A 12,500-nucleotide genomic window follows, 5' to 3' on the forward strand; every position below is an offset into this window, starting at 1 on the left:
CTCTACCAAATGGTTTGGCTGGTAACAACACATCATTCAGTGGTGATTTCATGTTAGAATTAGCCATTAGCTGAAACTGTTTAGTTTCCCGTCTCATTTTCTGGCCTTCAGTCACACTGAGGTCAACGATTTCACAACATAAACCTCGTACTGTGCGTGGCACCTGTGTGAAGATGTAACCCGGTGACAGTCATTACAGAGGAGGGGGAGGGGAGATGGTGGGGTGGGGGATGGACGGATGAGGAGATGGATGGAGGGAGACTTGAGGAAGAGGAGAAGGAGGAGGCAGAAAAGTTTCCTGTCACCTAAACCCCATAAATCCTCTCCGTCCCTGCCTCCTTTCCCCTGACATGACAGCTGAGACATAAAATCTGGACAGCAGAGTCCCAGCAGGGGTCTGCTTCACGTTTCTGTCCCTTAACTACAAGAACCAGTCCACAACTTCTTTTTGTTGTTACCTTAAGTGTATCATGTCTCTCAATGTAACTGTATTCTGTTTAAACAACCAAATAAACTTCTGAAATAAACCTGGTTCTATCTCGTGTTAGCAGCTGAGGTAGTTGACTAACGTCCATTAGAAGTTCTGACATTGTAAGTAGCATCTCGCATGAATTATATTGTGTGAGATTGGTACACACACATTCAGTAGCCATCAGCTAGTTTGGAGCTAAAACCTTTTGTTTTCAATTAATTGACCGATCACTGTGTTTCTAAAAACATCAAAAAACATGCTGAATACCTACGACATGTTTCTAAAATTCACAGTCAAACTCATTTATGCTAATTTTAAATTAGTAGCATCTTTTGTGATGCTAGCTGCTTTTAAAGCTAATAAACTAGCATTGTGTTGCACTTGTAGCATCCCGAGAAAGGTAGAAAAGTCTTAGTTTTTGGTGAGCTAAATGACATTAGCTTATACTCCACTATCTAGTAAGTCTTGACAGTGGTAGACTAGCATTAGCAGGTAGCATTGTTAGAGTATAGATGCAGCATATTATTAGATCTACATCCAAATGTGTAATATACATTTTTAAGAGCGAGTCTGACATGGAAAGCTCTTGCAGTGTGTCAGTTGTTTGTCGTTAGCTAAATCATGCTAGTCTGGTTAGCCTCTAGAGACAGTCTTATGTCTGAGCTAGAGTTTAAAGATGTTTATTGTGCTTCATAAATACTTAAATGTTATATTTCGCCTTTTTCTTATTCTTTGTACTTTACCGAAGATTGACCATGAACTGTGTACTGTTATACCTAAGCTAAATGATGTTAGCAGCCCGCAGGCTAGCATCATTTACAGCCCCAGAGAGCCACGGGCAAACTGACAAAACTGACACCTGCTGTAGAAAGCAAACAGCCCCACAGGACTCTGTCTCATCCTCAACGGCCTCCTCTCTCTGCTTTTAACTCTTCCTCTTTTTTATCTAACCTTCTCCATTTATATTTATATCACTCTCTTTTTGCGAGATGAGATATTCGTATCGGTGCGTCCTCCTGGGTGTCAGCTAACAGTCTGTGTTTAGCAGACGTGAGGAGAGGGATGGAGGGATGTATGAGGAGAGAGATGGGGGGGGGCAGGATCCAGTGACCATATGTTGGCTATTTATTACCTCCTTCTAACTGCTCCTCTTTTTCCATCCATCTCCTTCTTCATCTCATTGAAACCGACTTCAAAGATACAGACGTACAGAAACTCAGTCCACATTCCTTTAATACACATCCAGGCAGCTTTAGCCAATATTCAACCAGTGCATCCTGAACTACCAACAGCATGAGTGAAGATAAGCTGATGATAATTGATCAAAATACAGTCCTTATTAAAAATGGATTCACTAAAAGTCTTTATTGTATTAGCTTTGCTTAGATCAAGATCCATGTCAAACCTAATGTAAAAATAACAACATACCACATTAAAATACTGATACTAGCATCTAAGGCTAAGTAAGCTTGCTAACTGCTATAAAGGCCATGTTAATCTTTAAAGCTTTATGAATTATTTTCTTTTAATCTCCATGAGGAAGTGATGTAAAACAGGGCTACATGAAGGTTAAGTAATTTATACACAGAAGGACAATTTGTGCAGCACCATTGAGGAGTAGCTCCTACTAGCACCTGAAGCTAATTAGGCTAAAAAAAAAGCACTGACAGAGTAACTATTCTGTCAGTTGAAGCTAATTAGCAATAGTCAGCTAATGTTAACTGTATATGTAAAAACTACATGGGAGCCAGTTATTTATAATTTAGTTTATTTAGTGCAGTTAAAGGCTTAAAATATATTATATGTTTGACGAAAAATGTCATGAATCCGAAGCTATTTATGGTCACTGTGGTTAGCATAAACAGCAAAGTTTGTACCAAAGCCACAAGAATGTGAAATAATTTACACCAAGCTAACTCAGCATCACAAGGAAGTACTGTTACTAGCACCTGAAGCTAATTAAAATACATAAGCTATCTTTGCTCCATTGGCTGTACTGATGCTGGCAGCTGAAGCTAATTAGCTTGAGACAACTGAACCAACTTTTCAGCTGCAGCAGTTTCGTGTATTTACTTTTAATCCTTAAAATCGCATCTTAATATGTGTTGTAAATGTTTTTTTAGAATAACTGTTTACAAAAACTGTGCAAGTGGTTTCATGGTTTAATTAGAAATGCTCACTTCCAACCTACAATCAGACACACCTGCTGTAATAGTATTTCCTCTTCTTTCTTTGCACTTGTGGCCAAATTATTCCAGTAATTTATCACAACTAAACGTCCAACACTCAAGCTTAAACTCCACAGTAATAATCCCAGTTCAGCACTGCAGAGGTGGCTGTACATTTCCATTCAACTGATAATTGCTGAAATTGATGCATTGTGTTTTTGTCAAATAATCTATTGCAATTATTTGAAATAAAAACAGAAACTTTGTTTAATTTACACAAAAACAAGAAAAGTGATGGGGGTATTTCGGCCGATCAGTCTCGTAATCAAACTAGCTTCAGAAACTGAAAGAATCTCTCTCTCTCTTTTATCTCTTTCTGTTTCTGAGTCTCTCTCGACCACAACAGGAAGCCCACACTCACGGGAGTCACAAGAGAGTGCTTTGCTGCTTCCCCATGTGTGAGCGAGTTCGGAGCGAGAGAGATTGATGGGCATTCTCTCTCTCTCTCTCTTTCTCATTGACCTTCTCCCCCGCGCCCCCCCCCACCCCCTTCCTTCCAAACCACCATCTAACACTCAGCTGCCATTACCCATCCTCCACTGCTCCTCCACTCCTTCCTCCGCTCCCTTCGCTGCAGTACTTTGCCCTAACTTGTTAACACACACTCATGAAACTACACAGAATATCCCAAGGCAGCCACAACGCTTTCTCTTCAAGCAACACGGACAGAAGTATGTGGACACCTACGTGATCAGTGACCGGTTTCCCTCTCGCAAACAACATCCACATCAACATGAAAGCTGTAATTAAAACTGGGAAAGTTAAATATTTCTGATGCTTTTTCTGGCACTGAAAATTAGGACAGTGCTATTTAGAATCACCCTTTGCATTTGCATTTGTTATTCCTTTTCATTTTATCTTTATGGGATTCATTATTTTTGCAGCTAAAAACAAATGCAGCTAAATTATTTTATTTTATTTATTTATATATATATATATATGTTACTTTTTTGATGTTTTAAAGAGAGATGTTTTTTGTGTTGTGACTGTCCGTTTACTTTTGGCCACCATCTTGTTCTCTCTCTCTCCTTTTCCATCTTTGGCGAAACAAACAGTGAAACGACGAGTTCTGGTTCAGATTTAGTTTGAACTTTTTCTGAGGGAAGATGGCAACTGGATAAACTGACTCTCCTGCTCATCCTCGTCTCTCCTCCCTCTCGTCTTTCTCTTCTCCCCCTCCTCCTCCTTCTTTCTCTTGCATCATCTTGTCTTTCAGGCTCTTCCCTCCTCTCTCTCTCTCTCTCTCTCTCTCTCTCCCTCTTTGAGTTTTCTACCCTGCAGCTTGGTTACAGATTGACTGGTGTGTGTGTGTGTGGTGTGTGTGTTTGCGGTGGAGTTTAGACCCAACGTGATAGAGTGTTGAGATAGCATCGACGGTGTGTCAGCTCTACTGTACAACATACCAGAGGGGGGAGGCAGAGAGAGAGAGAGAGAGAGGGGGGACAGACGGGGGAGGGGAACGTCTCAACCAACCACTGAACAGACTGACTGTGGAAAATGTCTGCCAGCTCACAGCCAATCAGAACGCAGATTCCTCTACTCTCAAACACACACACACACATTCATCCTGTGTGCAGCAGCGTCCCATCTTTATCTCTCAGTTTGAACTTTATGCACAAATGAAACTTGATGTTTTACAACCTGAAACAACTGATTGTATTTTTCTTTTTATCTGCAGCTGATGATTATTTTCATTAACAATTAATCTGCCTGTTTTTTTTCTCCATTAAATCATTTAGTCTCTTTGAAAATCCTGAATCCAAAGATATTCAGTTTACAGTGATATATTACAGACACGTGGCCTATAAATACACAATAAATACTGTTTTATGTTTCTAAATCTCTATTTGTTAGTTAAAACCCCTGGATGGCACTGAAATACATTTTAAAAAGAAAATATTTCTTCTCCTTATTTCACTCTTTGTGAACTGAATCTAAGCAGCAGCAGAAAAATCCTTAAACTTCAATCAAAGCAAAACTTTAAACGCCAACAATCAAAAGTTGAAACCCACAGAATTTAAAAATCACAACATTTGCCCAAGATGCGAGATATCAGGAAAACAGCTTCAGTGAAGAGCAGGAACAAGCAGAGAAGAGTAAACGTGTGGTTCAGGCTAAGGGGGGAATTTCAGAGGAAGAATCTGGTTTCAAGAGCTGATGAAAGTTAAAAAACAAAGCAGAATAATCGAGATAAGAGACATGGATCAGGATGCAGACAATTCAATTTGGATTCATGTGACAGCACAAACAACAAGAACAAAACACAGATCCAACTCTGATTATTTCAGGTTTCTACCATCAAAAGTGATTTAAAAACAGACGAAAGAAAATCCAGAGACAAAACTAAACCTGTAGCTCAGCTAGAAGGAATCTAAACCCGTACTTCAAACCTGTGTCGACCAACATGCAGGTAAGTCTCAAATCAAAATGTCGTTAAAAAGTCAAATTATTCTAATGAATCACTCTAAAAGGTCCTGTGATCAAAGATCATGTTCATGCAGACGTTAACCATGACACAGCCATGGCGTTCAGATCTAACAACCTGATCTGCTTCAGAAAATATAAAACCTGACGAGACGAGCAGAGCAACTCATGACAAAACAGAACCAGGAAGAAAGAGCAAGGTTTCAGGAAATAGACAGAGCCGCAGCAGCGGTCTCAATGAAACGAGCAGAGCCTCGTTAACATCAGACAAATGAACAAGCTGTCTGCAGTCATGTGATTTAAAAAGGCTCCACATGCTTCTCCCACATCACACCTTCACTCTGATGGAAGAGGAGTGACGTGAAGCTGACAGGTGATCACATGACAGAGAGGCGGAGCCAGAAGCAGCAGGTGAGGCAGCGTTTTCATCTCTGATCACAGACAGACTTTCAAAAGTGGAACGGAAGATGATGGAGAGATGTTCAAGGAAGGATGAAGAAGGGAGGGAGTCAAAAATAAACGGGTCAAAGGAACAGTGATGGAGGGATGACGGCCATGCTGCTGAACGATGGAGGAGGATGAAGAGGAACGAAGGAGGGGGTGGTGCAGCGCGATGCATCAGGATGGATGGATAGATATATAGATAGACAAGGGAGGAAACAAAGAGGGGAGACAAGGAGAGGATAGAAAACAAGGAAAGGAAACAAGGTGAGAAGAAGAGAAAACAAGGAGCTGAGAGGAGAGGAAAGAAAACGAGGAGAGGGAATAAGGAAACAAGGAGAAATGAGGGCAGGAAACAAGGTGAGTAGGAGAGTAAAGGAAACAAGGAGAGGAGAGGAAATAAGGAAGGGTAGATAGAGGTAGATAACAGATGACTTGAAGCGCGGCAGGCAGAGCGATGGTTGTTGTGTTCGACAGTCGGCAGGTTAACTGGATGAACAGGTGAATGAATGGATGAATGAGTGAAGGAGGGAGGGAAGGAGGGAGGGAGGGAGGGGAGGAGGAGCATATTTACCCGTCCTTTTCGTAAAGCAACGTTCGTTCGCTCGTTCGTTCGTTCGCTCGTGTCTCGGGGCGGGGCGGGAGGGGGCGGGGTTTGTTGTGTGTGTGTCTGCAACCACTGCTCACACTGCAGGGGGAGAGCACAGAGACACAGTCAGTAACACAGACACACACACACGAGACACACACAAACACACACAAACACACACAGTGATGTACACACAGTATACAGAGCTGCAGGACACCAAGGAGCTTCATATTAACACACACATGAAAACACAATCTTGTTACCGTTGGATACGAGGCGGCGCATCGTACACACATTATTTTTTAAAAACGAAAACAATGACCAAATACATCACATGCACACACTCACACAGCTTTTCATAGAACCAGCAACCTGAGAAGTGACACGAGTTTATTTCCACCGTCAAGTGAAAACTTTCAATCTTTGTTCTTGTCGTTGAAACTACAGCAGGAATTGATTAATTGATTAAATATATATATATATGTTTCTGAATGAGTTCAGTAGCAGTGACTCAGGCCATTAGATAAAAGATTTGTGCTGAATACCATGACTCACATGCAGCTGTGTACGGTTTAGGATGTGGTGAGGTTAGATGGGAAATCATCTGGATGTAAAAGTCTGAGCAGAGCCTGGCAACTATGAGTGTGCACATGAATTATTAGATTAGATAGATATCTGTACTGTAAAAAAATATTTATATATTGTGCTGGAGGAAAAGCAACTATTCTGCAAAAATGGAAACAGCAAAGAAGAAGAAGAAGCAGAACGCCCTCACTGTCCTGAAGTACAAAACCACAAACAGCTTCAGTTGCAATATTACACAAAACTGGAGCCCTGGTTCAAAGTGCAAAGGTCAATGTGCAGCACTGTGCAGTGTGTGTTTGTGTGTGTGTGTGTGTGTGTGTGTGTGTGTCCCACTGTTGCTGCGCTGATATAATCGCCACTGTCTGATAACACAAACTGAACTGTGGCGACGCCGTGCAGGCCCCGAGCAGCTAAGTGCATCATGGGTAACAAAGGAGATACCTGGTACCTGCAGATAATGAGGAGACACTTATAATCTATGTAGGTCATCTGATATAAAACCAACAGAGGTGTCTTAAAACTATTTAATACATTTATTTAATAAACTGTGTTCCACGGTGAGGCACCAACTTTCTCAGATGGTTAATATGAAAAATAGAAATTTGTACAATGAGAATGATAATTATATTATATTATTTTTCATAGGGCTTTACATCTAATAAAAATAAGTTTACTCCATCTGGTGAATTGACATTAGTTAAAAGAAGAAGTAAAAAAGAAGAATAATTAAAAGGTGATGTCTGGTGGAAACAGGCTTAGCTGAGCTAAAGATGGCATGGTGCTCCTGATGTAGACAGGATGAACACGACGCAGGAGGTGGGGGTGTGGGGGGGGGGGGCTGAGCATCAGTGCTGCACAAAGAGGATAATCTGCTACTGCTGGACAAGGCAAACTGAGGTGAGGGATGGGTGAGGGGTGGATGATGGAGGGAGGACGAGAGAAAAACCTGCCAGGAGAAGAACTGATACCAGAGAGGATGGATGGATGCGGGAATGCAACAGGCTGTACAGTGGATGTATTTATGGAAGGATGGATGGATGGATGGATGGATGGATGGATGGATGGATGGATGAGGAGGAAACAGAGAGGGGGAAGGAGGTAAAGAGAAAGATTAAGAGCTTAGAGGTTTGGTAAGACTAATTAGGAGGCAACTGAGGATGGGCAGAGAGGAGGAGGAGAGGAAATGTCTACAACTGCTTCACATATTTTGTGAATTCCACCTTTAATCGAAGCCAGAACTTTAATGTATTTCCTCCTGTTAGCATCAGGCTCATTTAAAACCCTGAAACTTTAAATAAGAGCAGCTCCACCTGACCCGTCCTGAGCTCAGGAACAGGTTCTGTAGCTGCTGTTGTCAGTGTTAATGGGCCGAGTATTGTTGGAGATAGAGGAGGTGTAAGCTGATACAGGGAGGTGCCACGGCTCCCACCTAAACCAGGGTTTATCACCGTGTCCCCGCTCCACCAAACAAAGCCCCCGCTAAGCCAGCAGCTAATGAGCTAGCCCAGCTAACTCACTTTAGCTCAGTTCTGCTACAGGAACAGCCGGCTGCATTGTTTGTAGCTTTGCGGCGTTAAACAGCTTAAATCTGATAACGAGCGCTGCCAAAATTATTAAGACCAACAGGGTTAAGGTTTTATGTTAATAAAATGAGACACATAATTACTGTAAAATGATATAGGGTCCCTCTTTGTGCCAGAGATACTTGGAGCTAATCTGTTTTTGCTAGTTTTGGTGAGTCATGCTAGCATCCCAACTGAAGATGCCTCTGTTTGGAATAATAAATGAAGTAATGGATGATGTTTTAACCGAAAAAGACAATACTGATTTGAAAAAGATTAAATAATAGTAAAGTTAGCAAGGTTTTACATGTTAGCATTAAAAAGCTGAAATGTGACGTGAACTTCAAGGTCATGTTTCTACATTTTGATGAGTCATGTTAGCTTGTTGAAGCTCTGCTTTGTAGCTTCATAACAGATGATGTTACCGTGTAAACATGAAGCAATGTAGGAAATCAATGCCACTTTGAACAGGAATAGAAGCTGATATTAATAAAACAACCAAAATCTTTGTGGATAATATCAGCAGGTCTCTACAGGCTAATCAGCATTAGCATCTTAACTTGTTTTCCTGATCAAAATCTGGTGGGGAAAAAAACTGTTTCGATCATGAAAATAAAAATAAAAAATTTAATTAGGTAAAAAACTTTAACCCTTAAGTTACGGCAGAGATAAAAATCAATCAAAAAATCCAATTAAAAAAATGAAATACAAGCTAATATTAGCTAATAGTAAAAATTAGCATATGTACTGTAGCAAGGTTTTACAGGTTAGCATTTAGCATTACAGTGGACAAACACTGTGACACCATGATAAAAGATGAATTAATGTTGATTATAAATCACTATTTAACCAGCCAACTTCTATTTGTAGCAAAGAGCTTTTAAATAAATACAGTTGTACAGTGTTAAAAGAGACTAGCCTATTAGTTTACATCCCATCACATTCATTTGGACCATGAAAAGATTACCGGTCACCCTGCAAACTACATTAACCTGTTGTTTTTTTGTCTAACCAGATTTCTGACAAGTCAGAACATGTTAATGAAACGATAACTTGTTCACCGACAGAGTGAAATGATCATTTTCCATCAGTGGAATAAAAACATTCAATTATTCAGCAACTGTGCTGGTTGATCAGTCTGAACTGTAAATAACAAAAGATGAAACCTGCCTGCTCTTGCACCAAAGTACCACTTCAAATATTCCAAATATGGACATTAATGTTTTATGATTAAATAAGAACCTAATAAACTGGAGCGTGCAGCCTCCAACTGTGTTCTCCTCAAGGTGTCTGCTGGGTTTAGTTGCCTCCTTTACTACAAACTTACAAGACATGAAACATTAACCAGCCGGGGTGTCGGTGTGTGTGTGCTGGTTAGTGTCTGTTACAGTGTAACTGGGTTAACTGGGAATTAACAGGAGGAATGACGATGCAAAACCCGAGAGCAGTTTGTGGATGAAAAGATGCTTCCAACTGTGAAAGGAGGGCAGCGGCGGCGTGGAGCAGAGTCTGTAACACACTCTGACGGTAAAAATAACTCGCCGAGCAGGATGAGGAATGTGTGTGTTGAAGAATGCTGCTCTGCTTTTGGTTGACAGGCATGGACAAGTGCAGAGGGCCTGGAGGAGGAGAGGATACGAGGAGAGGAGGCAAGGAGAGGAGGAGACGAGTGGATGAGAGAGGAGGAGAGGGAGGTTGAAAAGGGAGAAAAGTTTTAGGCGAGAGGAGGAGACACGAGAAGGATTTAGGCAAAGGAAAAGAGAGGAGGTGGCAGACGAGAGGAGGAGGAAAGGCAGCAACTGAGGGGGAATGGGTGGATGAAAAGGAGGAGGAGGAGGAGGAGGAGGAGGAGGAGGAGGAGGAGGAGAGGAGGAGGAGGAGGAGGAGGAGGAGGAGGAGGAGGAGAGGAGGCTTTAAAGGAGAAGTCTGAGGTATATGACACGATAAAACCTGGGTTTTATCTCAATTAATACCACAAAGATTGCAATCGACATTACACACTATTTAAAAACTACTACCAACAACCAAGAATTATAATTAATCAATTATCGTGACTCATGGATGGATTGATTACTGATCAGGCCATCGGGCCCCTGGGAAACAAAACGACCACAAAGAGATGCAAAGTGTTTACAGAGGTCACAATCCCTTTGAAGTTTCATTTTCAAAGTGTTACACAGATTCAGAATCAGCACAACCTCAGCTAATTATATGTCGCCCAATAAAAAACTGACGGACGTCACAGGTAAAGATGGCGGATGAGAATCGATCGATAAACACAGAGAGAGAGAGAAAGCAGCAATGCACCGGACGAACGGTGAGACTGTCAAAAACTAGTTTATGGATCGAAGTCGGTGAGTCACACGGACAAACACGAGCTCGTTAGAAAGTGCTGATGCTCGAGGTTCATGTGAAAAGATGTCGCACGTCTCTGTCTCAACGTTCTGACGCTCGAAAGACGACGTGATATTTGGAAGAGTATCGAGAGAATATTCAAGGCCTTTTTCTTTTTTCACACACACACACACACAACACACACACACACACACACACACACACACACACACACACACACCTGTAGGCTGTTTTACAGGAAACAGGGCGTATCTTTACGGCCTGCTGCAGTGTTTCACAATCATCACTGATACAGCATGGATGGAGCGGGTCGAGCGAGGTTGGAGTGAATGGAGTAGAAAGAGAGAGAGAGAGAGAGAGAGAGAGAGAGAGAGAGAGTGATGATCCACTGGGTGTGGAGCGAGCGTTCACTGACTCAAAAAAAAAAGGAAGTGAGAGAAGAAGAAGGAAAACATAAGAAAGAAGTGAACGTCTTGTCAGAGAGAGAAAATCCAGTCAGACCAGACAAGCCGCTGCTCTCCTCATCCTCCACTAAACTCTGCCCTGATTGGCCGGCTGCCCGCCACCCTCCATGTAACCTCAACACTGATTGGCTGCCAGGACTGTGGCCCTGGCTAACTGCCCAACTCCTGCCTCAAGGACATCAACACCTCCTCCCCCACCTCCCTCCTCTCTCTCTTGTTCTTTTTAGTGCTCGCTCGCTCTCTGTGTCTCCACAGCGTGAGCATCCTTATCAACTGTTCAAACCACACACAGATGAGTCAGTACATGCAGTTACTGGTTAACTTTCTGCTCATGTCTGATCATGTGTCGGGTGACATCCACACAAGTTTCTCACATCTGTGCAGAAACTGAAAATACTTTAAGATGTCAAAGTCCTTCTGGGGCCTGTCGCACAGAACACCTTAAGTTTTCTACTTACATGTGACACTTCAGGTTTAATTTCTCCTTCACTGAGGGAGTTACTTAAGGGTGTTGCACAGAGACTCTTAAAAGGTTTCTTTAGTTAAGGAAAAAAGTGTTTGCAGCAATGAAAGAGATTTTACAGCAGGAGAATTCTACTGTTTCCATGGAAACCTTCGTGCTAAGATAGAGTCAGAAGTACCTTGAGTTTCTTTCCCCTTAATTTGGTTGCTAAGGTCTTTTGTGCAACAGTTTAACTTTTTAAGTGATTCCTTAAGTAAAAGACTAAGATAAGGAGAAAAGCTTCAATATAAGTGAACATTTTAAGGAAACCTTAAGAAGAAGACTTATTGGTGTTTCGTTCAACCGTCCCCTGAACTACAGGTGTTTTATTATCACACTGAAACAAGAAATAAACGACCCTGACACTAAAGGAAATTAACGTCACATTAATGATCTCCTTAACACACAGGGTCAGTGTTTGAGTCTGGAGGGTGGAGGGTGGAGGACCAGGAGCCTGGTTTTCTTTGAGATGCTTCAGGAGCCTGTTGAGCTGCATTTAAAAACCTGAATGATGCCTTAAGGCTCCAAAACACACACACACACACACACACAGACACAGACACACACAGACACACACACACACACACACACACACACACACACACTCTCTCTGCAGTGCAGCGTCTAGAAGCACGACGCTCAGCAGAGACTTCAGCTGTTCTTCCCTGACTGTAGGAAACCTGCTCTCTGTGTTAATGAGATCACGGTGCGTCCATGACGATGTCTCATGATGTTTGTCAAACAGAAAGTGAGCCGCCGGTTCTGGTCGTCATGACGCAGCAGTATTACTTCCTGTATTTGAACACAACACGGGCTGATTCCTCATATGAACATGGGAACGACGAGAAAAATGAAAGGCCTGCAAAAAACTCAAATCA

The 12,500-nt window shown here is 41.9% G+C and overlaps 1 protein-coding gene across 2 annotated transcripts in view; it reads right to left on the reverse strand.

Annotated features, from left to right (window-relative positions):
* Positions 1–12,500, reverse strand: part of rreb1a (ras responsive element binding protein 1a) — a 65,966-nt gene that overhangs the window by 30,614 nt on the left and 22,852 nt on the right. Inside the window, exon 2 of one of the 2 annotated variants that reach the window (XM_056363951.1) lies at positions 6,140–6,253. The exons of the other annotated variant lie outside the window; for it this stretch is intronic. The gene's annotated coding sequence lies outside the window, so the exon portion shown is untranslated. The remainder of the gene's footprint in view (positions 1–6,139; positions 6,254–12,500) is intronic. 2 annotated transcript variants of the gene reach the window in all.

This window comes from Seriola aureovittata, chromosome 20 (genome assembly GCF_021018895.1).
Source record: "Seriola aureovittata isolate HTS-2021-v1 ecotype China chromosome 20, ASM2101889v1, whole genome shotgun sequence".
NCBI lineage: Eukaryota > Metazoa > Chordata > Actinopteri > Carangiformes > Carangidae > Seriola > Seriola aureovittata.